This window comes from Prionailurus viverrinus, unplaced genomic scaffold (assembly GCF_022837055.1).
Source record: "Prionailurus viverrinus isolate Anna unplaced genomic scaffold, UM_Priviv_1.0 scaffold_38, whole genome shotgun sequence".
NCBI classification, from domain to species: Eukaryota; Metazoa; Chordata; class Mammalia; order Carnivora; family Felidae; genus Prionailurus; species Prionailurus viverrinus.
In genome coordinates, this window is record NW_025927606.1 from 1,269,874 (window position 1) to 1,296,609 (window position 26,736).

Sequence of the window (26,736 nt, forward strand, 5' to 3'; positions counted from 1 at the left end):
GAGAGGTCCTGGGGTCCTCCAGCTCGGGGGCGGGGCCACCCGTTAAGACCTCCCTACATCCCAGCTTCACGTCCTGCCTTCGACGCTTGTGGGCTGACTTTGGGTGAGACGCTTAATATGCCTGTGCCTCAGTTTCCTTATCTGTATAATGGGGACACGGCCGGTAGCGTGTCGGGAGCATTACGCGAATATACGAACGTACTCGGCACTGCCCCCCCCCCCCCCACCCCCCCACGGCCACGACTGCCCCGTCACTGCTTCCGCAGCTCACGGTTACCACGACGATGGGCGCCACCGGTGCTGGAGCTCCGACGACGCCTCCTCCGGCTGCCGCTGCGTCACTCTGGCTGACGGCGCCGCCGCGGCGATTCCTACCGCCACGATCCCGGACGCCATTGTCACTGGGCCACGGCGGCTGTTACCACCGCCCTGTTGCTGCTCTTCCTGGGACCACTGCTCTCCCTGCAGCTCCTCTCACTACCGCCCCTGCTTCCACGGGCCACGGGATTACCGCCCGCCACAGGCCACTGCTGCTCACGGAAGGACTCCTTCCGTGGTTGCCGTTGGCGGGACCGTGGCGAATCCTACGGCGGTGGCCACCCAGCTTCCTTCCGGGCGACGTCCTCCGCACAGTCTTACCCTGAGTCTTTCTCCAACACCAGCCTCTCGGAGCCTCCCTCAAGTGTCCTGTGATGCGGGGTGGTGTCTTTTAGGGACATCCCGGGGGGGCACCGGTGGGGGGTGGTGTCCTTTAGGGACAGTCCAGGGGGGCACCGGTGGGGGGTGGTGTCCTTTAGGGACAGTCCGGGGGGCACCGGTGGGGGGTGGTGTCCTTTAGGGACAGTCCAGGGGGGCACCGGTGGGGGGTGGTGTCCTTTAGGGACAGTCCGGGGGGCACCGGTGGGGGGTGGTGTCCTTTAGGGACAGTCCGGGGGGCACCGGTGGGGGGTGGTGTCCTTTAGGGACAGTCCGGGGGGCACCGGTGGGGGGTGGTGTCCTTTAGGGACGGTCCGGGGGGCACCGGTGGGGGTTGGTGTCCTTTAGGGACAGTCCGGGGGGCACTGGTGGGGGTTGGTGTCCTTTAGGGACAGTCCGGGGGGCACCGGTGCGGGGTGGTGTCCTTTAGGGACAGCCCAGGGCGCGTCGGCCCGACATGCTTACCACTCTGTCATGCAGGGAGATTCCAGCGGGATGGAGGGAAAGTCTTACATCATGTGACTGTAGGCTTGCTGCACCTGCTTCCTTACTCCCCTTGGGGACCCCCCCTTTTACAGTGGACTCACTTTGACCTTTGGTCAGGCACCCAGGCTAACTACCAGCTCCTGGGTCATAAAAACTCCCTGTATTGAGTTTCTGTTCAGTGACAGTTTGGAGTCACTCAAACCAACAGTGTTCATTAGGTAGCACGAGGCTTGAAACCTCTTTATTCCTCTTAATATCCAATATTTGGACAACATGCTACCGGTAAAATATTACTTCAAAGGGACGTCTCTGAGTCGGTGAGTGTAGGCCTCGGAGCCGGGGGGTCCTGGCTGTGTGAGCTCAGCGAAGCGGCCTCCCCTCTCTCTGCCTCTGCCTCTTCCTCTAGGAAACGGGGCTAAAAACGGCATCCGTCCCCAGGGATTAACATGAGGGTCCGTGCGTTGTTGCAGCTAAAACGCCCCCGCAGCACCTGACGCAGGGCGCCCCATTATTTTTATGCTGCTCGAGAGATGACAGCAGGGACAGTGTCTTCCTTTGCGTGTGTCCGGCCTTGGCCCGGTGACCGGCGCACCAGAGGCCAGCGCGTGCCGATGGAGTGAGCGAGTGAAGGCACGAGGGCCGAGTTCGCAAGGCGGGTGCGGGCCAGACGGCCCTGGCCTCTCCCTCGGCTTCCCCTGCCCCCTTCCCTCTGCGATGCCCTCCTCCCTCCGCCAGCACTGCCTTGGCGTCTCCCCTCCCGGTCACGCCCGGTTCCCGGGGGTTCTAGCGCCAGCCCCTGGCATCTCCGTGTGATACAAGTCGCCGTAGCCCCGCCCCGAGAGTGCCACAGGGGCCCCTTTCCTCTCTTTTAGGACTAACCGGTTCTCACGAAGCGATTTCAGGCAAGCAGGCGTGACACACGGCTGTCTAATGAAAATCTTGCCGGTTGGAGGCCAGGGGCCTGGCTGGGGCAGCGTCCGTCTTACCCGCCGTGGTCCTACACGCGCGACAGAGGGCAGGCGTGGCCTCGCGGGGAATCTCAGATTGGAGTTCTGGCCGCCCTCGTCAGTGTGTAACACAGGGTTCACGGCCAACCTCAAGGTGGAGGGCCCGCGAAAGTTTCGCGTTCATTGCAAACGGAACTCCTGAGAGCCTCGTGTCTGTATCAGACCGCACCTGCTTCTCTGCCTCCTTTGACCTTCACGGACAGGTGTTCCTCAAGGCTGCCTTTGCCCCTGTCTTCCCTCACTGGCCCTCCCAGTCCAGAGCCAGCTCCAGCGAGCCTATATGGCTCTCTGTGAACTGGAAAAAGTCACCCCTGCTGGGAAGATGGGTTAAAAAAGGCTCCCCCTCTGGGTGAACACCTGCAGGCCTGGGGCTTGGCAAACTGCCTGCCGCGGCTTTTGTGTGAAGAAAAAAGAGCCCCTTGCTTCAGAGAAGGCCGCATACAGCTTGCGTTTTTAACTCCGCCTGAAAGCCAGGTGCTTTGTGCAGTGCACACACTGTGCCACTGTGTGTGGCAGCCCCGCTTCCAACACCCGATCCATCGGCTTTGAAAAGTCTGTGGTGTAATCTCTTGCCACCCGCGCCGTTACGTTCCTCAAAAATACCCGGGATTGCTAAACAGCAGCTGGAGAGGCAAACTCACAAACAAAACCAACAACAGGGAATTAGATACCCTCAAACCAAATCTCTAGATGGCATCTGCGTCCCAAACAAACCACATCTGTAAGTGTTGAGGACCCGCTTCTGTAAGCAAAGCTCTCGACCACTTTCTCTGAACGGCTCAGGGAGCGTTGCTTCCGTGCGGCCATCTTTGGGGCCTGTGCGTTGTATGTGATGCGAACTGTACTTTAAAACGTCCTTCCAGGGGTGCCCGGGTGGCGCAGTCGGTTAAGCGTCCGACTTCAGCTCAGGTCACGATCTCGCGGTCCGTGAGTTCGAGCCCCGCGTCGGGCTCTGGGCTGATGGCTCGGAGCCTGGAGCCTGTTTCCGATTCTGTGTCTCCCTCTCTCTCTGCCCCTCCCCCGTTCATGCTCTGTCTCTCTCTGTCCCCAAAATAAATAAAAAGCGTTGGAAAAAAAAATTAAAAAAAAAAGTCCTTCTAAATATTTGCTGCCCGAGACAGATGTCCTGGGAACGCTGTCCCCGGAGTTTCAGAGGCTCGGGGAACGCTTTCTTGAGCCTTGTCTGTTTGAGGTCCCCGCGTCGACAGGGTGAGGCGTAAACGGACGCACAAGGACAGTGGTTTAAAAACGTGCGAGCGTTCCACAAAACACGGAGACTCTCAAAAGCGCCGTGGTAGGAGGGTGCCTCTGGGTAAACATCTGAACCCACCCCTTCTTCCAGACACGGAGAGAAAAGCAGCATCCACTTCAAAGCGCTGCTGCAGGATCAAATGAGATCCCGTATGCAGAGCGCTCACAACCTTGCTGAGCACGTGGTCGGTGCTCAGTTAAATTAAACCGTAATTACTTTTCCTGCCGCTTCGCGTTTTTGTACGACACTCAGCATTCGTCTGGGTGCCTTGCAAATACCAGGTACGCAATGGTACCTTCCCTTCGTTGTTTTTTAAAGGAAAAAAAACACGTACAAACGTAAGAAGCACCCGCAAGACAGTGTCTGCGTGTGGCCAGAGAATTTAAACAAAGCCTCCTCCTTCCTCGACCTTCCAAACGCCAGAGATACGTGGTGCTCACGGTTTGCTAGGCGTCCTTGCCAGGCGTGAGCGGGTGTTCTGTTTTTATAAAAATAGGATTATACCAGGCGCACTGCTCTGCGCCTTGCGGTGTCTGGGTTTTGCACATGGAGGGGTGTTTAGTTTCCGAGTGGGTGTTTTTCGCAGTGATGTGGACCCGCAGGTGGTCTGAATGGACCGACTCTGGGTCTGGGGTTCCTGCCGTGGGGCCGGCGTGATGCCTTGTGTTCTCAGTTGCTTTCAAATAGCGATGCCTTTTCCTGCTCCAGAGGAGAAAAGGAAGGTGACCCAGGCTTGCGTTTCCCTGCGGGGAGTGCTCAGCATGGAGACCCTGAGCCAGAGGACGTGGCTTTTGCTGCTTTGGGCGGAATGCCCACGGCATGGTGCCTGGGCTGGACTCGGGGCGGGGGGGAGGGGGGGACGGTGCCCTTGGGTCAGCTTTCTCTTTCGCGCTGCGTTGCAGAGCAATTCTGGCCGAGAACAGTTCTGATAGAAAGAGCTTCTGAATCAGTATAACAACAGTTATCTTGCAAAAGGGCAAAACTGAAAAAAAAAAACACCCAGGTTTTAAAAAGCATTACGGTTATAGAGATGTGTCGCCTAAAATACCCTGTAACGGTTTGTGGGAATGTTCTGAGCCACGTTATGAAAGAAGGGCTCCGGGCCAGAGTTTTCAAGGGTAATCAGAAAAACCAACCCTGAACCCTGGGAGCGTGTGCGGCCCACCCTGGCGATGTCACAACACATGTCTCTCAGGGCGGCCGTGTCGGACCCTCGGGTGCACCTGGCTGGGGCGGGATCTTGAGGGAGAGCCTTTGCGCTTTGAGAAGAGACACAGTCCACCTGCCACTTCCTGAGTTGTCACGGCTCTGCACCGCGGAGGACGGTGAAGGTCAGGTGAAAATAGGCACGGTCACGATTTGTTATTTAGCAAGGGACACGAGCTACGCTCACGTTGGGCCTCCTGAATTTGGGGTTGTGTCCCGGCCGTCCAGGGCTTGTCCGAGCCCCTCCCTGCTCTCCCTGCTCCCCAGCGGGGTCCTTGCCCGGTGGCCCCCCAGCTCTCTCCCGTGATCTCTCCCCCCACCCGCCACCCGCCTCAGTTCTCCTTCTTGGAGAGGCTCACCCCGGGCCGCGGACCCCGAATCTCCGTGGGGTGCGTCGGTCGGGGTGCGGGGCGTTCGGGCACCTTCGCGCTGGATCCGCTGTCGGGGCTCCCGACACGCGCTCCTCCCTGACCTCGTAGAAACGCCGCCGATTGTTCTGTTTAGCGTGGCGTACAAGGGGGGTGGGTAGTTCCCCGGCCTCCCTGTGGACGGGGTGCCCTCACCCCCAAGGCTGGGGAGGAGCCAAGGGGCTGGCTGGAGACCCGGGAGCTGGGCGGCACGCTGGCTGTGGGATCTGGGCGGTCTGAGCAGCCTCTCTGGGCTTTAGTTTCTGCACCTTTAAAACGGCGCAGGAATCCTGGCCCTCCCTAACTCACGAGGTTGACACGCGGCCGCGGCGGGACAGCAGGGGCCACGTGCTCACCGCATCTGAGAGCGGCCGTCCGCGCACGCACCGGGCCGCGTCCCGAAGACCCGAGCGCGTCTCTCTCTGCTGTTTCGCCTCGATGTGTGCAGTCTCTGGCATGATGCCTGGTCCACGGGAGCACCCGGGAAGCGTTTGCTGGCCGAAGCCTGACAGCCGGGGGTCTGGCTTTCGATACGGCTGTGCCCCCAAGCACCAGGAGAGCTGACCAGCTGCCAGGGGTGGCCTGGGCACTGGGAGAACAAAGGGCCGCGTGTGGCCAGTGCTGCGGACAGCCCGCGACCAAAGGGATCGAGGCAGAATGACATCGCGGCTCATGAAGAGTCCACACGTTCTAGATCAAGTCAGTTACCCACAAGGGAGCGCCGGCTTCCCCGTTTTGTACCCGACAGACACACATACAGCGCCCGCTCTGCGCGTGGCGTGGCTGTTGGAGCCGCGAACATGAACCACGTAAGTCCTTCCAACAGCCCTTCGGGAGCAGGTCTCACCGTCACCACCACCATTTCTCGGAGGAGGCAGGAGATGCCCCGTAAGTTGCCCCGGGTTGGCGTGGTGGGCAGAGCAAAGCCTCCCCCCCCCCCCCAAAGAGTCTGTGACCTTCATGGCAGGACGTCGCAGATGTGATTATGTCAAGGATCTCGAGGTGAGGAGCTCATTCTGGGCGACCCGGCTGGCTCAGTGGGAGCACAGGCGTCTTGGTGAGAGGGAGGCAGGTGAGTCAGACGTGAGGACAGAGCAGGGGCGACAGGTCGGGGGCTGCCACGCTGCTGGCTCTGAAGGCAGAGGCGCGGCCACGGGGCGAGGAAAGCGGGCGCCTCCAGAAGCTGGAAGAGCCACCGGAACGGCTTCCTCGCCGGACCCTCCAGGAGGAACACGGCCTTGTGGACACCTTGGCCCCAGCCCAACGAGGCCGTGTCCTACCTGCGGCTCCCAGAAGCGAGAGGTGACGGGTCCGTGTCGGTTTCACCTGCTGAATCTGTGCTCAGGTGCTATGGCAGTGGAAGAGCGGAACGGAAGGTCTTGAAGAACAGATGCGACGGTGATCTTCAAACCCGACCTCCTGCTCTGTAACCCGGTGCCCCTCTCAGAGCAGGCACAGGCACCGGCCCTCCGCCCTTCCCTGTCCGGCGTCCCCGGGCTGCTGGGCCCGTCCCGGGCCGCGAGAGGGCTGCGTCCCAGCCAGCCAGCTCCGCACCGCGGACGGCCCGGGGCTCAGCCAGGCTGGGAGCCGGTTTGTGGACTGTGGCCTCGGGGCAGGTTGGAGAATGACTTTTGCCCACGTCTGTCTCAGCAAACAGCAGCGCAAAGGACACGCGCCCCGGGGGGCTTCGAGTGGAGTCCCCCGACTGCCTGGAGAAGGACGCAGCCCTTTTCTCAGCGAGGGGCGAAGTGAAGGTGCCCCTTGGCTCACTAGCTGCTCGGAGCCAGATCTTTTGCATAAAGAAAAGGCAGGGAGGGGGGACAAAAACAGAAAACGAGAAGCTGAGGGGTAAAGGGTGGAGGGAAACACAGTGCCTCCTGGAGCGCCCGGTCTGAGTGTGCCGGACAGGGGGTGTTGGGGGGCTGGGGTGAGCCACCCCGGCTGGCCAGGCACCCCGCGTGGGAGCTGGAGGGTGCCTCGGCAGCCGCGGTGACCCCTGTGACCCCTCAGGGCACCCGGGGCGGCCGACGGGCCTCAGTGGGGCAGGAGCCCACCAGCCCGGGAAGAATCTGAAGCAGAGGAACTTGGCCAAAACCCAACTTCTCTAAAAGTATTAAAAGCCCGTGGCCCACAAAGGCCTGGTTGCAAGGTCCCGCGGGCTCTGACAGTCGGGTCCCTGACCGTTGAGACCAAGTGTGGTCCTGGCGTTGAGCAATAGGGCTGTACCCTGGCACCGTACCCACCCTGCCCTGCCCCGTCCTACTCACACTGGAGGAGAGGAGAGGAGGGGAGGGGAGGGGAGAGGGGAGGGGAGGGGAGAGGGGAGGGAAGGAGAGGGGAAGGGAGGAGAGGAGGGGAGGGGAGGGGAGAGGGAAGGAGAGGGGATGGGAGGAGAGGAGGGGAGGGGAGGGGAGGGGAGAGGAGAGCAAAGGAGAGGGGATGGGAGGAGAGGAGGGGAGGGGAGGGGAGAGGGAAGGAGAGGGGAAGGGAGGAGAGGAGGGGAGGGGAGGGGAGGGGAGGGGAGAGGGAAGGAGAGGGGAAGGGAGGAGAGGAGGGGAGGGGAAGGGAGGGGAGAGGGAAGGAGAGGGGAAGGGAGGAGAGGAGGGGAGGGGAGGGGAGAGGAGAGCAAAGGAGCAGGGAAGGGATGAGGGGAGGGGAGGGGAGGGGAGAGGGAAGGAGAGGGGATGGGAGGAGAGGAGGGGAGGGGAGGGGAGGGGAGGGGAGAGGGAAGGAGAGGGGAAGGGAGGAGAGGAGGGGAGGGGAGGGGATAGGGGAGGGGAGGGGAGGGGAGGGCAGGGGAGAGGAGAGCGAAGGAGAGGGGAAGGGAGGAGAGGAGGGGAGGGGAGAGGAGAGGGAAGGAGAGGGGATGGGAGGAGAGGAGGGGAGGGGAGGGGATAGGGGAGAGGAGAGCAAAGGAGAGGGGAAGGGAGGAGAGGAGGGGAGGGGAGAGGAGAGGGAAGGAGAGGGGATGAGAGGAGAGGAGGGGAGGGGAGGGGAGGGGAGAGGGAAGGAGAGGGGATGGGAGGAGAGGAGGGGAGGGGAGGGGAGAGGGAAGGAGAGGGGAAGGGAGGAGAGGAGGGGAGGGGAGGGGAGGGGAGGGGAGAGGGAAGGAGAGGGGAAGGGAGGAGAGGAGGGGAGGGGAAGGGAGGGGAGAGGGAAGGAGAGGGGAAGGGAGGAGAGGAGGGGAGGGGAGGGGAGAGGAGAGCAAAGGAGCGGGGAAGGGATGAGGGGAGGGGAGGGCAGGGGAGAGGAGAGCGAAGGAGAGGGGAAGGGAGGAGAGGAGGGGAGGGGAGAGGAGAGGGAAGGAGAGGGGATGGGAGGAGAGGAGGGGAGGGGAGGGGATAGGGGAGAGGAGAGCAAAGGAGAGGGGAAGGGAGGAGAGGAGGGGAGGGGAGAGGAGAGGGAAGGAGAGGGGATGAGAGGAGAGGAGGGGAGGGGAGGGGAGGGGAGAGGGAAGGAGAGGGGATGGGAGGAGAGGAGGGGAGGGGAGGGGAGAGGAGAGCAAAGGAGAGGGGAAGGGATGAGATGAGAGGAGGGGAGGGGAGGGGAGAGGAGAGGGAAGGAGAGGGGAAGGGAGGAGAGGAGGGGAGGGGAGAGGAGAGGGAAGGAGAGGGGAAGGGATGAGATGAGAGGAGGGGAGGGGAGGGGAGGGGAGAGGAGAGCGAAGGAGAGGGGAAGGGATGAGATGAGAGGAGGGGAGGGGAGGTGAGGGGAGGGCTGCTGCCAGCGGGCCAGCGTGTTCCTCCGTGGATGTTTGTGACGACGTGCCGTACAGGTGTGCACGTGTGGCGTCGCGTGCCAGTGTGTAGGCCAGCGAGTGGCTCCCATAGTCCTCCAGGCTTGGGGTCCCAGGCGGTCTCCTGGGTGGCCTCTCCAAGGACGTCCAGAAAGGCGCTGGGCGGGGCCCCAGCACGGATCCCGGTGCTGCCATCTGGGAGGGACGGCGGTGGTGACAACAGAGCTGACTTGCTGAGCTCTTACTATTGCGCCGGGCCCCGTCCTGAGCACTTCGTGGCCCCAGCCCGCGTAACCCGTGAGTTGGGGAGAAAAGAACTCCTTTTGGCCTTTCAGTCCAGCGAGGTGGAGCCATTTTCCCAAGGCGGCGCAGCAGTGGGCGGCGAGGAAGCCTGGCTCCAGGGCCGACGCCCTGGTGCTCCAGTCCGCTGGCTCCTGGCGAGTAGCCACCGGAGCCCCGCAGGCCGGTGCGGCCCCAGTAGGGTGGCCACTCCCTCTCCCCTGCGTTTGTCCTGGGTGCTGGCCTCCTCGGAGCTTCCAAGCCCTCCGGTGACTTTGCGGCGAGGCCTCCGCCGGGGCCGGAGAGGGTCTTGGCCGCCGGCCGGGACTCACGCTCAGGCACGGAAGGCACTTGGGAGGGCGAGCGACGGGGGTGTGCGTGTGTGAGGCTCCAAGGCCCTCGTGAAGCGTCTCTCCGGTGGGGCAGAAGCGTTAGTCCGCCCGCCTCGGGGTCCCGTCCCTCCTGCCAGCCTCCAGGGCATGGCTGAGTCCCCTTCGACTCCGAGGCAGGCTCCGCTCCGTAAGGGGGCGGCCCCGGGATTCGAGCGGACGCCTGTCCCCGAGCCTCCCGGTCCTCGCCGGTCAGGGCCTCCCGGTCCACCAGAAGGGCAGCAGAACGAGTGGGTTTTCCTCCCTGGTGTCCAGTGTGCGGCCGCCCAGAGTTTGCCTTCTGGAGCCCGGTACGCAGAGCAGGGCCGGCTGGGCGGCCCTGTCACCCCTCGAGGTCGCCGCCCCCCTCGAGTCCCTGCCTTCCCGACTCCTGGCTCTGGCTGTTGCGGGCCTTCCTGGCGGCGGCCACACGCAGCACGGGTGAGCGACCCACGTGGATCCAGCTCCTGGCAGGCCAGCCGGGAGCGAGCTGCGCTGTGGCGGTCCCGCACCCGCGGCCCAGAGCCCCACTGTGGGCTCGCCTTCCAGCCCCCCGACTTTCCGAGCTCGGAACCCCTGGTGTCCTGAGCTCCACCTTGGCCGGGAGCTGATACCCGTCAGATGGGGAAGCCGAGGCTTCCGTGTTCGGACCCAGGGACGGGTCAGGCTCCTGGTTTCTCTCTGAAAAGGAGGCATGTTTCCAAAGGATTTTCTTTGAGGTCGTGTCTGCTCAGAAAAAATGCCTAGAGGGGTGCCTAGGTGGCTCAGTTGGTTGGGCGTCCGACTGCGGCTCAGGTCATGATCTCACGGTCCGTGGGTTCGAGCCCCGCGTCGGGCTCCGTCCTGACAGCTCAGAGCCTGGAGCCCGTTTTGGATTCTGTGTCTCCCTCTCTCTCTGCCCCTCCCCTGTTCACGCTCTGTCTCTGTCTCAAAAATAAACATTAAAAAAAAAGAAAGAAAGAAAGAAAAAATGCCTAGAAAATGATGCAGAAAACCATCCTGACCGTTTGCTTGAATTGCGCTGGTCATTCCTTTTTCTCCTGACTGGTGGTGACAGACAGCACACACATGTGTCTAGCGAGTGACGTAAAACAGCATGTCTTTAATTCCAAATGCAACGGGCCCAGCGCAGGCAACCTGGAAAGCACAGGGAAACACGAAGTTGGAGAGAAAAAAGAAGAAACAAACAAAACACGGGGTGGGGAATTAAAGAAAAAAAAAACCCAAACAAAAAGAAAGTGAAAAAGAAAGTTGGACAGGAGTGGTCATGAAGCTTCCGGCGTTCCTGGAACTCCGCTTGCTCCCGGTGTTGAACAGCCATAACATCTCAGGGCCCCTCGAAGCCACTGGAGCCTGCTGGAGGAAAAATTTCACTTTCTGGAAGCTTCTCCTGTGCTCCAGATGCCTAGGGACCCAGGAGGCGGATTGGGGTGGATGGCCGCCCCATCTGGACCCGCTGGCAGGCTTTATGTCCAGCGGTGCAGCTCGGGAGGGGGTTTTGGGGGGTTCTAGAACCAACTTCCCGGGCTGAGGCCTCCCTCTCTCTGCCCCAGTTATCTGCGTGGCCTTGAGGAGTCTGCTGACATCACTGGGCCTCAGCCTGCTCACCTGTGAAATGGGATCCTAATGAGTTGATGCGTGTGAGATGTCGCGGGCAGAGTGCCGCACACACGGTGATGGCTGCCGTGACTTTAGACACACCCCGAGCCCCCATCTACTAAGAAACGGTTGCTTTAAGGGCACGCGTGGGAGGGATGCAGCCGCTCCCTGGAGGAACCTCCCCGTCTCGTCCAGGGACCGTCAGTCGGTTAAGCACCCACATGCGACTCTTGATCTCAGCTCAGGTCTCGATCTCAGGTTGTGAGTTCAAGCCCCGCCGTGGGCGTGGAGCCTGCTTACAAAGAATAATGAAATGCCAGAACCCAGTTGCAGGAACAGCAGTGTGACCCCTCTCGGTGGCGGGCCTCTTGCCCTCACGCCGGTGGCTGTGCACGCTGGAGGTCCTCGTGAACGTGGCTCCAGCCCCGCTGCCCCTCGGTCCCTACACACACGCCTGGCATGCAGCGGGGACCCAGTGCATGCTGGGTGGGTAAAAGGACCCCGAGGGCACGGACGGGACCGGTCAGCACGGGAGAAGGAGAAAAGGCAGGAACGTTTTCTGGTCCCGGAGCCCAGCGCCGTCACCAAGGCCGGAGGGTCATGCCCAAGGTTCACGCGGCATCAGCCCTGGGCGGGTTGGATGAGGGCACGGCTGCCTCTGACCTGGGGGTGCTTTGCCCCGGGACTCTGCTCTCAGTACTTGCTCGACTTCCCTTCATTTTCACTTTCCTTCTTCTCCCTGTGGTGCAAGGTGCAGAGGCCGGGCAGGGCCGTGGAGGTGGGAGAAGCTTCTGGAAGACGCCAGAGGCTGCTGGCCTGCAGCCTGGCTTCCCGGGGCGGGGCCCTGACCTCTCAGATGCTGCGATGGGCCCGAGGGTGTCTCCTCGAATTCTGCCTTCCCTTCCCGATGGCCAAGTGACGGCAGAGCAGGACGTGTGGGCGTGTGGGGGTGTCAGGGCCCCTTCCTGCCCGAGGCACTCTTGCAGTACACCCCTTGCCAGCGGTCGACCTGCGGGGCTCAGGGAAGCTCCAGACAGTGTCTGGGGTCACTGGGGTCACCGTGAAGGCACAGGTGTGGCTGGCACAGCCCCACTCCATCCATCCCATCCATCGGAGGGGCTCTCCAAGCTCCTGAGACCCTTAGGGCCTCAAAGATCCCAAGGAAGGCAGCACCCCCTGCTGGCGGGTCGTGGCACCCCTTCCTCCAATTCCCCTGGCCCTGAAACTTTGGGGTATTTGCTCACCACCTAGTCCAGAAGCTGCCTTTAGGGCTGTAGGGTGGACGTGTGGCCCAAGAAGTTCCCGCCCGGAGGTCCCTCAGGGGACAGGGATGGGGATGTGGAAGGCCGTGTGACTCGTGCAAGGGATTGGGGGTGGGCAGGGCTGTGCGGCCCCCACGCCACGGGTCCCGCCAGCAGCACGGACGGGTTTAAAAACATCATGCCGAGTTTACAGAGCGAACTGGAAAGAGAGTACAGCGCCATCCCCCGTGTTCTCCCGATGTCAGACGCACGGACAGACACGAAGTTGCCGCGGCCTTACGGTTTGTTCTTCTAACCTGAGAGAGTGGGAACGAACGTCCCGCTGCGCGGCCTTCCCCGTCCTGGTGTGTTTAGGGAGCCGAGCGCTGACGACCCTCAGCCACACCGAACAGCGCGGATGGTTCCCAAACGGACCATCTGGCCAAGCGAACCAGAAACAGTCCACACCATGACTGCACCTGTGCACGATCAAAGCAGGCAAGAGGGATCCCCATCACTGGAAGCTAGGCTGGGGTTACCCTGGGGGGGGGGCGAGCGGCGCCCGGGACGGGGCACCAGGGGCCTTCTGGGGGGTTCGCGTGGGATCTGCCGAGGCCTGGGTGCGTGATCGGCGCACTTTTGGCACCTGAGCTGTGCCGCTGTGCAAGTTGAGGGGGGCGGGCCCTTCAAGCCACCAGGGGGGCGTTTACGGAGCACCTGGGAGTGTGGGAGATGCTTGTGAGGTGCTGGAGAAGAGCCGGGGGTGAGGGGGGGAGGCGACGAGACGGACAAGGCCCGGGGGGCTGCTTTCCTGCCCCCTGGGCATCCCTGCTGACAGCCGAGCCCCCTCCGGTCCTTGCCCAAGCCCCCCCCGCAGCCCTGTCCTGCTGGGGGCCCAGCCCTGACTGGCAGGAAAGGAGGAAAGTCCCCCGGAGCTCCTTTCTCTTGCCACTGAAGGGGCTGCAGGTCCTTGTTCCTAATTTCACACCACGAGCGAGGGAGATGCTGCAGAGAGAGACGACGACGCCCCCGGGGGTCTGAGCCCAGCAGGGCGGGAGCCCGGCCGGCCGGCGGGGGTGATGCTGGCCTGCAGGGTGGGGAAGCAAAGTCTGGTGGACGTGGGGGCTCAGAGCCCCCCAGCATCGATTTACAACCTCAGCCGGGGCACTAAGAGCTACAGGCTCTCGTTCTGGCTCTGTCGCTGGGCCTCGGTTTCCCCCTTTCTAAGGGGAGGCGGGACACCACGATGCCCGAGGACCCCCCCGTGTGCCCACTGCCGGGCCCCGTCTTCACCTGTTAACTCTCTCACTCTAGGGGACCCATCCTGTGTCAAAAGCAGAAAAAGTCACATCACGGTTGCGTTTTCAGGAAAACTGAAAGCAGCAAACACTCAGGGCTTTGTGAGAGGAGCCCGCGGTGGTGCAGGCTGGCGGGACCCCGTCGTCACATCTGAGCCCGGGTGGAGGCCGTGCAGGCTCTGGGGCCAGGACGCGCCGAGGGGAGGCTCCACATCACACGACACCGTCTAAAAAGAAGTCATTTCGCCGTGACGCCTTGGGACGCACAGTCACCCAAAATGCTTTCAGAACTGCCGGAACAAACCAAAGACGTACAAGGTTTTAAAAACCTCTGTGTGCGAACTCACCGATCAAGTTTATTCACACCGGGAGAATTCTCCTTGTGCCGTCCGAACAGAGGAGAGGACATCAAAAGGAGTTTTCTCTGAAGTTCTTTTCTGTAGCCCGTAACCTCGCTGGCTCCCGCTGGGCTGCTCAGAAGCCACCCGCTATCCTTAACCGAGAGAGTTATTTCTGATCGTAGGTTTGTTCCAGAGGAAGGCGGGACCTGGCCTACTGCCCCCCCCATCCCGGACAGTAGTTAACCTAGGAAAAATACTGGGGCTACGGGGAGCATGTCAGATGGGCTGTGCGAAAGGAACCCTGTCCGGTGTCCTCAGAACGCAAAGTGTCACGGCCCAAACGGGAGCACGGTGAACTCTCAGCTAAGAAAAAGCGGTAGGGAGGTCCAGTGAGCCTCTGAGCCGGGCATCCAAACACTCCTGAATGAGCAAGGGTATCCGAAGGGTCCGTGGCTTCCACGACCCGGGGGCCACGCGTGGGAAGCCTCGCAGGAAAGCTGTTTGTCACCTCCCTTCAGAGCAGGTGGACGATGGTGGGCCCAGTGTGGTCCCCAGCCCAAGGGCGCCGGCCGGCCCTCGAGTGTCTTATCGCCCGTACGAACGTCAGCCGTGGCCATTAGGTCAAATCACTAAAAAGTCACACACGCGGACGGCCCTCCGCCCCCGGCCCTGAACACCGGGTGACGGCAGAGGTGACCGCTGGTGGCCGCGGTCTGAATTTGCAGGGGCAGGCCTCGTTTATGCCTGTTTTGCTATCGTTGTAAGTGGCGCCTCCTTTGACTCTCTGAGATGCCCCGGTCCCGTACTCGATTCGATAGCCACGCCCAGTGGGGGCCACCCAGCCCCTCCCGCCAGCCTGCCTGTCCGTCTGTCCTCCCCGAGCAGATCTACTCTCTCAGGCGTCCGCGTTTCGCTTTCCGGGTCACTTACACGAGCGCCTCTGACGTGCGTCTCCCCCAGAGCCAAGTCCGGGGCCGCGATGAGGTTAGGTTTCAGTGCCTCTGTTGGCGGTTGAGAGCCTGCCGCCTTCCCTGCTCGCTTCCAGGAAGCTCGGAAGGAAGGTCGGTGCCCAGATGTGGAGCTTTGGTTGGCCGAGCTGTTCCGAGCCTTCGCCTTTTCATTAAAGGGTTATGTGTCATTCCTTGGACGGCTCTTGGCCTCCGGTGGCTGCTCTGGGGGCTCTAACCATTTAGCCGTCAAAGCTGCTCTTTCTTGAGAAGCCGGTTCCAGGCCTCCCTGCGTGAATGCACAGTGAATGTAGTTTTGGGATGGGGGTGTGGGGGGTGGGGACCGGGTCTCCCCCTCCGCCTGGAGCACACACGCCTGCGAGCAGCAGTTGGGAGCGGGCTCTGGGACAAGCAGCCCCAAAGGGCGAGCGTGTGGTCCCCGAACCCCTGTGCCAAAGCGTCCTGCACCTCCTTCGCCCCAAACCCCCCGTGATGGGCGCTTTACTGTCCCCGTTTTATGGAGGAGACAGTGAAGACATGATTGGAGAGGAAGGCCGGCCATGCTTCCCACGCAGTGAGCCGGAGGAAGAACCAGGCTTTGCCCCTGAGACCGCTGGTGTCAAAGGTCACGTTCCTAGTGTGGCGCCGCTCACGGCCACTGGGAGTTGTGACACCCGTCACGGTCCCCACTGTGCAGGTGCAGACTATGGACTTGGAGAGACGCACCTGTCCAAGGTCCCAGGGGCAGGCCCGCGGCTGGACTTGGAGAGGCCACATGACGTGCTCACATGACGGGCAAGCTCTCTGGGGGACGTTGCGGGCACGTTCCTGACCTTTTGGAACCGATGTCACGGGATGAAAACACCATCCTGGCTGTCGCTGTGAGATCCTGCTAACCCCCCGGCATCAAAGTCTGGTCTGGCAGGTGCTTTCCTGTGCTTCTGTGTATGTGCGAGTCACCGAAGCGTTCCTGGGCGTTCCTCCCAGAGATGCCATGCTCTGTGGACCCTGACGGGAGAGGGAACAGACCCGGCCAGGTGTGTGTGTGTGTGTGTGTGTGTGTGTGTGTGTGTGTGGACAGCAGGACCACGTGTGGTCAAACACGTCAAGCTGGCCGCAAGGAGGGGTCCTGCTTCTCACCTGTGGCCAGATCTGCCCTGTGGCCTCACACACCTTCCCAAGGTTGGGCGCTGGACTTCTCGGGGCCCCAGAGCACGGCGATCCCCTGTCCCCTGGCCTCTCCTGGACTGCGCCCGAAAGTTGTTCGACACGAAGCAGAAAGTACGTTTGTTCTTTGTTGGAAACGGCACCCGCTGTCATGGAGCAGAGTCAAAGCGAAATATCGAGCCCGGCCAGAGAGCCCTCGGATGTTCCTGTTTTGTTCTGGGTCATTCGTTGGGGAGCTGGAGGCTCGGTTCCAGTTTGCGTTGGGGGACTTGATGTTTACTCCTGTTTGCTCCTTTGTGGCTTTATTGAAACACACACACACCAACACACGCAGATTTGGGTTTTATTCCTTCCGGGATTTCGTTAAGTGGAGGCTGTGGCTCTCCGGTCTGTTTATTCGCTCAACAAACACTTAGGGGGACTGAGTGCCGGATAAGTATCTGGGTGGTGGGCGTGTTTCCACCAAGGGGGCTCGGCAGACGCCGAAGCCGGGACTCTCAGGAGGCTGCTTGTTGGACGGCGTCAGGGTTATAACCTCTTGGCCACCCCGCCCCCAGCGCCAGCTTTCCTCTGGCTGCCTGACTTCCACTACTGCCTTCCAGAAATTTCTACCCGCCTGCATGACCTGCTGGCCGCATGACCGTGCACATCCCCAAACTAAGGTCGGCGTCCCCCGCCCGCCGCCCCCACCACCTCGCTGTTCCTTTGCTTTTTCTATTAGTGGTGCCCGCGGGTGCCCCCCGCCCCCCGCCAGCCTGACGGAATGTGAGAAATGCCCGTCTTCGGCCTCGGTGCCAGCTCTTCCGTCCCAGCCTTTCCCTCCCTCAGCCCGAGTCTCGGTTCAGACCCCGTCACGGCCCTGGCTCTGCCTTCTATCCGCTTTGGGTACATCAGAGGACGTGTTGCAGTTTCATGGGCTTTCTTTTGAAGCTCTGGTAGCAGGTGTTCATAGAGGCTGGTTATGTTTTCCCAACGAATCGACCCCTTTAGTTAGGAGATGTCCGTCTATCACCGGCCGTGTTGTTCCCATAAAATCTCCTCTGTCTGACGTTTACAAAGCCGCCCCTGCTTTCTCTGACTGGGGTTGGCACGGTGTCTCTCCCGGAGTCGCCCCTCCCCTGCCTTTACACTTAGCCCATTTACAGCGGGTTTCTCGCAGGCAGGACCTAGCTTCGGACGCGGCTGCTTCTAAACATTCTTGAGTTTTGTTCTGAGGACCGGGGAAGCTTCCCGGAAACCCCAGGGTCGTCGCTGTCCCAAAGCACAGACACCGAACCCTTACTTGGTTCTCCCGGGGGCCATCACATCCTCCTGACAGTCCTGAAAAGTTGAGGCCGAGCGCCACACTTAAGACCCGGGAAAGAGGAGTCTTGACCCCTGTTGCTTCACGACCGGTGTGGAGGGGAGACACCTGTGCGGGTAACCTTCCCACCCCGTCACCCCGGTTCATATCCACGTGCCTTGGTTTCTCTCTTTGCAAAACGGGGAAGCGAATAGTGTCTACCTTACAGGATCGTGGCAGGGATGGAACGAGCTCTTGTACATAAACCTTTCACACCACACCCAGCACACAGCGAGGGCTCCATAAAGTGGGCGTTGTTAATATAATCATAACGATTATAGTTTTTTCAGCTTCCCGCAGCAGCTCTGGAGGCGGGAACTCTCATCCCCGCTTGACGGAGGCGGGAGGGACGACACGGTGTCCCCCGATGACAGCCAGGGAGAGGGGCTCTGGCGAAGGGCTGGCCTCTCTCCTGCACGCCTCGCTCACGGTCACGCCGCGGGGCGCCCCGCGTGAGCTGGGCCCGGAGGCCCGCTGCAGGCTGGCCGACGGGACCTGACTGCAGGGAGACCTTGCGGGAAGCCGGGTTCTGGCTCTCCAACCGCAGGCGCAGCAGGAATCCGGGTCCGCGGCCTCCCACACCTGCAGGGGAGCTGCGGCCCTCAGCTACCTCCGGAGCTCACCCCCATCCTTGGAGTTATGTACAGTTAACCGGGGCCGGGGCTTATTAGGTGCTGACGCTTCTCATGACAAGTCCCTGCAGGAGGCTGATTCCACAGACGGGGCAGCTGGGGCAGAGGGGTTCGGTAGCCTGGGCAAGCTCACTTGGGGAGACGCAGTACCGCCCAGATCTGAGCGCTGGGGGTCTGGCGCTGGAGCCCCACTTCACACGTGAGGACGCTGACGCCCAGGCGAGGGAAGTCCCTGTCCCAGACCACGGAGCGGGCTCACGTCGGAGCTGACGCTGTGGCCGTGAGAGCGCCTGGCCCTGCCGTGGGGTGGGGAGGATCTGTCTGAAACGACCCAAGTCTGGGGGCTCGCTTACTGGTCAGTGACTCTTGGAGGACAGAGGTCAGGGGTTCTCATCTTTAAAGCTGAGCATCTGGTAGGTGTCGAGCACGCGGGGGGCCTCCCTGGGGCAGCGGTTAGGGCCCTGGGCTGGGACCTGACCTCTCCGTTCCCGGGGGGGGGGGCAGCGTCAGCTCCCCGAGTGTCAGATGGCCCATCGTGGTCACGGGGAGAAGAACACGGCCCAGAGTTTAGGGCCACCAAGATCAGAGTCAACAACGCGGGGCACCTCCCGGCTTCCCCGAACTTCACGGGAGTCTGTGTTCGCGTCCCTGAGTTGTGGCTCCTGCCCCCCCCTTTCCTCACGGTCCGTGTCCCCTCCCTGGGGCAGGTGGGCTCAGTGCTGCCCCGGCCAGGTGCGCCGTGATGGAGAGCTGCCTCCATTTCATTCGTAAAGATGAAGCAAAACAAAACAAATACTGAGGTCTCCTGACCATTTCCCCTTTCAAAGGTGGAGAAGAGCACATCAAAACCAGAAGGTGAACCAAAAAGTTGCTGGTGGGTTCTAGAAAACTGACCACAAAGATGAGGAAGAATGGGCTGAGTTATATAAGAAGTTGGTTTCAATGTGCTTCTGGTCTGGGGTGCGTGCTCCCCGACGAGAGTCACGGCCAACGTCCTTCCCCCCACAGCACCTGGGCCTGCTCCCGTCAGGCCCCGGGGCCACGGTTTGGCTAAGGGCTCTCCCGGCGCCAACGCCACCGAGCGTGTGTTTTCTGAAGTTTCCGACAGGATGACAAGGCTTCAGAGTGTTTCCTTGAGAAAGTGCTGGAGCCTCGGCTCCTGCCCACGCGGGGAAAAGGGGCCTGTCCCCCGCCTTGAGTAACACCCGGGCTGTTCCGGCCCTACTATGTGCATCGGGCCCCTCCAGGAGGCAGACCCCAGGCAGGACGAGCCGAGAAAGAGACCTATGGGGGGGCAGGCGCCCATAATATGCCCCAGCGCTAGCTGCTCCGTGAAGAAAGAAATCACAGGGGCGCCTGGGGGGCTCCGTCGGCTGAGCGTCCGACTTTGGCTCAGGTCATGATCTTGCGGTTCGTGAGTTCGAGCCCCGCGTCGGGCTCTGTGCTGACAGCTCGGAGCCCGGAGCCTGCTTTGAATTCTGTCTCCCTCTCTCTCTGCCCCTCCCCTGCTTGTGCTCTGTCTCTCTCAAAAAAGAAAGAAAGAAAGAAAGAAAGAAAGAAAGAAAGAAAGAAAGAAAAAGAAGTCACACTGTCCCTCCACTGGGGTGGGAAGTGAGACCCCTTTTCCTGGATGCTTCGTTACTGCACAGGATTCGTCATCGCCACGGGCCCCCGGGGGTGCTCTAAGCTGGCAGGGGTGACACGCCTTGCCACCCCTGAGCGGATGGACACCAACCTGTGAATCTGGTGGCGGAAATGGCATGGCGGCCTTCTCCCCCTCAAACCTGCACCCGGGTTAGTCCCCACGCTAAAGACACCACGCGCACGTCTCCGGGTTCCCGAAGCCCGGACCTGGTGAATCGGGTCATTTACGGGCTGTGGCGGAGCGGCTGGGCGTCAGGCCCCCCGTCCCGGGCGCAGGGCCTCGGCGGGAGATCCGGCCTCCTGCTGCACCTTCCCTTTGGTGGGGAAAGACTCACGTATGCGCAAGCCGTACCCTGACGGCAGAAAGAGTACAGCGGTGACGGGGGCGGGCCACCGAGAGTCCCCAAGAACTGGAAGGGGTTCTGTCGAGGAAAGCCACCAGGAGGGGCCGGGCAGGCCACGGGGACTGAGCGGCCCCTGCCCGGTGGCCACGATGCCGGGACCCCTGGAAACTTCCGTCCTACGGATTGTCTGCGCTCAGCGGTTTCTGGAGATGCCCCTGCCCCGTGCCCCTGCTGTTTCCTGGGCGCCGTGCCGGGCGAGGTGTGAAGAGCCCCAAGTGCCCGCCACTGCTCTGCGAGGGCGGCCGGAAGGGTGACTACGGACAGCGGAGAAGTCCTCCCGGTGTGTGGCATGGCGCTCAGCCACCCTGCCCGGGGGATGGCTCGGTCTCCGGGGTGCGGGAACCGGGGGCCTTGCTCTCCACCGTGCCCTCCCACGTCCTGGGGGAGTCCCCAGACAGGGCGTGCGGCCAGGAACCACCTGGAGCTGCGTGTGGGAGGAGAGGGGGCCCCGGGCGGGGCCGGGACACCTGTGTCTGCCTCCCCTTTGCTGCCCCCAGCTGCGGGGCCGGGGCTAGGCCCTTCCCCTCCCGGTGTCTCAGTTTCTCCATCTGTAGAGTGGGGATTTGCCCATCTGGCCAGGTGAGCGCGCCATGTGGTAGCCACGTGTGAGTCTGAACTGAGATCGCCCCCAAGTCTGAAATCCGCAGCTGATTTGCAAAACTTCGTAGAGAAGACTGACTTAAAACGCCCTGCTAGTGAATGTTTCCATGCCCGGTTACATGTTAAAAGGATAACATTTTGGAAAAATCGGGGGGCATAGAACAGACTGTTAAAATTAATTCATTTTGTCTCTTTTTTACCTCGGTCACGGTGACCCACAGAGACTTTTAACTGACGGCCCTGCCCTTACACGCTCGTCTAGGTCGCGGGCTGCACGGTGGAACCGTCTGGGACGTTCACCAACCGCTGACCCATCCCTGGAGGCTCTCCTTCAGCCTTCCCGGGGCGTGGGCCGGGGGCTCGGGGTCTTCCAAGCTCCACGGGAGCCTCCCCTGATGTCTGGAGAGCCCCGCCGTAGAGTGATTTGCAAGTTTCTACGGCACGTGACCTTACAACCCCAGTGACGACGGGAGGGGGGGGGGGACGCCGAGTGCAGCTCATGGAGGCCACCATGGCTTAGGAGTACAGGCCCCTGGGGCTGGGGTGGGGGGGGGGCAGAGGCCTCGGGAGGCTGAGAAAAGTGACAGATGGCCGAGGCACGTGGGGCGGGGCTGGCGTGAGTACCGGTAAGGGCAACGATCATGGCTTATGTCATTAGCCCGACTTTGCTCTGTGCCTTTCTAAATCTTAGGCTGTGTGTCGCTCCTAAGCGAAGGGTTTAGGGGCCCCGTGGGGCGGGGGTGGGACAGCGGGAGAGGTCATCAGGTTCTTAGGAGCTGTGATGTTCGGAGGGTGGACTGAGGTCATCCTGGGGATTCTGACCCCTGCCCTGATCTCAAGCGGGTCAGCGGGGAGCAGTACAGGGCCTCTGACCGTAGTCGGGATTGCCCCTCAGTTCCGCTAAGGAGACCAAGGCTGTTATTTCGGGGGAGAGCTGATCCCAGTTTTGGAAGCAGATAATCGCCCTTCAGAGGGAGCCTCGGTCCGGCGTCTTCGGAAACAGCTCCAGAGGCACGGAGGGACTGGGCTCCGTCTTCACACACCGGGATAGTTATTCCCCCGATTCTGGCGCGCTCTCTCCTTCCTCCCTGGGAAGCACGTGAATGCAGGGCCCTGAGCCCGCCTTCTCAGCACGTGGCTCGCCGACCTGACGCGACAGAACTCGGAGGAGAGGCGACCTCAGCCGGGCCGCTCTCACCGCACGTCCTCGGGCAGGGGAGCTCTTTGAGCCTCAGTCTCCTCCTTACAGATGAGGTTTATGCTATGCGGATCCAGATTTGAGAGGGGCTCTTGGGAGACCCGCCAGGGATGGGTGCGGGCTTCTGAGCTTGTATCCCCCGCGTTAGTTGTCCCCGTGAAAAGACAGTGTGTGTATCCATACGTGCTCAATTGATAGGAAAGAATGGAAAACAAAAAAATAGACGACAACTACGCGTAATCAGAAGAGCTTTAGGCGGCCGGCGGTGAGGACGAGGTGTCTGTACCCGTGCCTCGGCTCCCTCACTGCACCGTGGGCCGGGGCGGGCAGCCCTCCGCGTACGACCCCGGCGGCTCTAGGTGGGAGCTTCCTGGCTGCACGCAGGGGGTGGCAGAACCCGCGGAAGGAGACGGTGTCCGTTATAGACAGGCCAGCCGCGGGCTGCGCGGCGCTAGGAACCTCCTTTGATTTACCGAAGCAGCGGGTAGCATGCTGGTGTGACGCAGAAGGGGCCCCTGCGTGACTACGTAGAAACCCAGCTCCCGGGCAGCTCCCTCGCGCCCCACACCTTGACCCGCTGTGGACTCGGGGGAGTCCCCGGCTGGAGTGAGCCGTCAGGAGGTTTATTAACTTGCCTCGCTACAGGGTCCGAGGGAGGGAAGCTCCAGGCTCGGCTCCGTTTTTAGCATTACCGTCCTCATCATGTTTGCCTTGGGGATCTCATGGGCCCAAGGTGGCTGCCACAGTTCCGGACCTCACACGTAGGCACAGAACCCTCCAGTCACACAGTGTGACAACACTGCCTCGCGTTTCCTAATGTCTTAAGGACGTCAGTGGACGCCTTGTGAACTATCCAGGCCGGGGTTGGGGACTCAGAGGCCAGGAGGGTGCGACAGACAGCCCTGCCTTGCCGACGGGGGGGGGGGGGGGGGGGGCGGAATCTGGAGCTCACAGAAGCCAAGGGCACTGCCGAGGCCACGGCCACTTGGGGCCACAGGTGGGATGCTTGGGGCCCAGGAGGGACCCGTGGTACGGGGACCGAGGTCTCCTGCCTCCCGTGTTAACAAAAGTACTTTTCCCTGAACACTGCCGACTGGTGTCACGTCCCGTGAGGCTCTCCCCGGAGCCGCCAGGTAAAACTCGCTGTTTGGGGCTCGCTGGAGGGCGCGAGGCTGTGTCTCTGGGGCGCTGGCTCCCCCTAGTGGCTAAAACGAAGAATTGCACGGTGCTCCTTCGGGGTTCGCAGGGATTCCCTGAGCCCAGGAAACCCCCGACCCGCTGGCCAAAAGGCAGAGCCCCGCGCCTCTTCCTCCGGGATTCGGATTCCGCAGGTGCGAGGCAGCACCTGGAGATCCGCATTTTAACAAGCGTCCGGGGTGACGTCGATGCCGCCGGTCCCCTGGCCACGCTTCGAGATCCACGGCCCCCCAGCAGTTCGGGGTCAGGGAAAGCCCACTGAACGCATGTGGAGTCTGAAGACCGGGCTGCTAGCCTTGCTGTGTGACCTCGGGCAAGGCACGTTCCCACTCTGGGCCTCTGTGCTCTCATCCGTAAAAACCAGAGGGTCGGACTAGCCAGCGGGCCACGCGATTAGGAGCGTGAGCGCGTGTGTGGCTTCACCCACGTGATGGCGGCCCGGTGCAGGCCCCCCGGGGGCACACGCTGTGCCACTCGGTCTGTATCAAGTTCAGCAACAGGCAGAAGAAAGCTGTGCTGGTTGGAAGTCAGGAGAACGGCTGCCCTTTTGGACGTGGGGGGACGGGGTGCCCACGAGGGGAGGCGGAGGGCGTTCTGGCGGGGGACGCTCTGCTTCTCTCTGGGTGCTGTTCGCGTGGGCCGCTCCGCACCACGGACCTGGGCACTTTGTGTATGTTTGTTAGGAAGGGTTGGGAGGGCGTGAGGTCTTGGGGCCACGCTGGCTCCGGGTCCCAGCCCAGCTGCCTCTTGCCGCTGGGCTCAGCGCCCGGGAAGGGTCCCCGCAGGGAAGGGGAGCTCTTTGCCTGGGGTTTGGCGCGCTTGTTCTGAGGTCACGCCAAGAGGCGGCTGGTGGAGGATGCAGAGATGGGTTAAGGGCTCAACTTCCCCGCAGGGAAGACGTGGGTCTGACTCAGGCTCCCCGGGGGGGAGGGGGGGGTTGCCTGGGCAACCGGCTGTTGTCAGAAAAACAGAACAATGTGAGAAGGCGGCAGGGTCACAGAAGAAAAGACCCTCGGGGGAACTCACGCACCCAGAAGAATTAAGAGGAAGCGGTCGGAGCCGCTGGACGCGCTTCCCCAAAGTGCAGCCCGCCTCCCGGCCACCCTGGGACGTGTCGCATGAATCGGACGTTTGCAGATCAAATATCCTTTCTCGTTGACAGATCCCATGATCCCAGAGCCGGAGTTCCAAAGACGAATCGTGGGGGCTGTGGTCTGCCCAGCTTCCCCGGGTTTTGAGGTCAGATGTGGCCAAGTTACATTCTATAATCACCTGCATTCAACTGGTCCTTATCTGCCCCAGGCCCAGTATTGCCTCTTAAAGACCCCCTCTCCCCACCCCCCACCCCCGTCATTGTCAGGGGGGTCAAGGTGGCACCCCCCTCCACCCCCCCCACCCCCAGACAGGGGACGCAGCCTCTCCGAGGATAGCAGGCCCCCGGGACACACGCACGCTGCCCACCATGGTGATCTGGAATTGTGAAGCAGACGTGTGATCCCTCGGGGCGTGGCTCCAGCTGACGACTCCCACAAAGGCCCGAGTACAGGGTCCGTCCCGGGTGGCAGAAGAACCAGGCCTCCGCGCCAGGCGGGTGCGTGCTCGGACCCTGCTTCTGCCCAAGGGTCCGTGCGGACCCCGGGCGAGCGGACCCCCTCTCCCCGCCCCAGCCTCCCGAGGTGGACCCCGGACAGGGACCCACGCGGCGCGCGAGGGCGTGGCGCACACACGGCGTCCGGAGAACCGTCCTCCGCGGCTTCCCCCTACGGACGAGTTCTGGGCCCGCCTCCGCCTTCCCTGCCCAGCCCGCCGTCGGCCGGTTTCCACTGCGCGTCCTGGAGCTGGTACGTTGAAGATATCCCCAAGGGCGGGGGGGGGGCGGCACTGGGAAGGCCGCCGGCCAGATGGGCTCCCCGCGACCGCCCTTCTCGTCGCCACCGCGTCGGGTGGACACGCCCCGGGCTAGGGGAGCTCACGTGGCAGACAGCGCACGAGGGAGAAACTGCGGACTGTTTTTGCGCACGGAAATCAGGGGCTCCCAGAACGGGGCGTCTTGTGCTGGGGCCACACGGCGAGTGGGGGGCAGAGGACCGTTGGAGCCCGGGCCTTCCGGTGTCCAGAGTCCCTGTTCCATCCCCGGAGCGCTGAAGATCGGCGTCCCCGGCCTGCCCGGTCTTGTCCTGCTCGTCCGTCCCTCGCCATGTGTCTCCACAGGGTTTCCTGTTTTCTCTGTTACCCATTCGCTCCCTCCCCGTTGAACAAGGGGAAGCGCAGGCCACGTGTGGCGCCCGGTGGGGGGTGGGGGTGGCCCGCGACACTGACCGGAGGGGCTCAGTCTTGGAGCACGGGGCTGCGGGGCCCGGGGACCCGACGCACACGCACTGCGTGGGGAAGCTTCTCGCGCACGTGACGGGGCAGCACCGCGATCCTCTCCACTCTGCGCGGGGCAGCGTCTACACGGGCTGCCAATACTGCGAGGAGCCTGCAGGGGGCGCAGTGTGGCCCTGCAGGGCCCGGGGTCTTTCCAAGAAGCAGAGCTGGGGGCGGGGCGGGGGGGACCGGCCGCCTTGCCCCAGGCCTGGCCGCGTGGGGCATCTCTTGCGGTGTTCATGAGCTTCGAACCCGCGTTTAGAGGAGGAAGGCAGGTTTGGAAAACACAAGTCAAACAGCAAAGCCTCGGCTGTGCAGTCTCGCACCATCACCACAGCCCTTCCCCGACGTTATTATTAGGTCCGTACCCTGATATTAATAACAATAAAGCGATCTCGGGCACGTGCCAGGCGCAGCAGCGGCTCACGGAGTCCGAAGGGTGACCCTTTGAAGGACGCCCCTTTGCCCGTCCTGTTTGACGGAGGGAGGAGCACCACCGGAGTCAGGATTCGAACCCAGGCGGCCGGACGGGCATAGACCACACCAGAATTATTCTGGCGCCTCCAGCAATGACAGCTGAGTTCCTTTCATCTCCGGGTTCTGACTGAGCTTCCGGGACCCTGACATGGTGGACATCACACCCTGACAGCTCTGTGAACCTTCAGGGGCCCCCCTGAGGCTGGGGCTTTATGTAGCTTCCAGACCGGCCTGGCCCTTCTGGAATCTTCTGACCCTGCGCATGAGGTCAGGGTGCCAACTCCCACCTCTCCCCCCGGAGCCTCCTGGGAGAAGTGCTCTGGGCTGGTACGTCTGTCGGCTGTGGACAAAATGTGAGCTCTGGGCCGTTTGAGAGCCATGTGGGGCTCCAGCTGTCGGGACTAGCCCGGAGGAGAGGGTGGGGACGGGAGGCCCTGGCCGGCAGCCTGGTCCTTCCCTCCCGGCTCAGCCTCTCCAGGCCTGCTGACACCTCGGTCCCCTCCCTGCCTGCGGAGAGAGATAAGCATCTTTCCCGGGAGGCCATAAGTCACCTTCTGGCCCAAATTAAAGTGTGCCGAGCCTTCTGGCAAGGGGGCTGCAGCTCTCGGAGCCCCATAACAGCGAGGGGCTGGCCGCCTGGGCCCCTGGATCCTGGAGTCTCATCCATCAGCTGGGCGGCTTTGATTCTGATAACGGTTTGATCTCCCGTGACATCCTGTCACTGGGCTGGGGGAGGTTTATGGCCCCACTTCCCCCCCAGGCCTCGAATTGAGCTCAGTGGCTCCAGGGGACCCTGTCCAGCCTGGAGGTGGCCTGCATCCGGCCCAGGAGCCTGCTGGCCTGGA

General features: G+C 62.3%; 1 long non-coding RNA gene across 2 annotated transcripts in view; it reads left to right on the top strand.

Moving 5' to 3' along the window:
* The window catches only part of LOC125158832 (uncharacterized), a 60,503-nt gene that overhangs the window by 4,933 nt on the left and 28,834 nt on the right, over positions 1-26,736 (top strand). The window contains exon 1 of one of the 2 annotated variants that reach the window (XR_007149538.1): positions 24,471-24,888. The exons of the other annotated variant lie outside the window; for it this stretch is intronic. This is a non-coding gene — a long non-coding RNA (uncharacterized LOC125158832). Of the gene's footprint in view, positions 1-24,470; positions 24,889-26,736 lie in introns of those variants that run through there. 2 annotated transcript variants of the gene reach the window in all.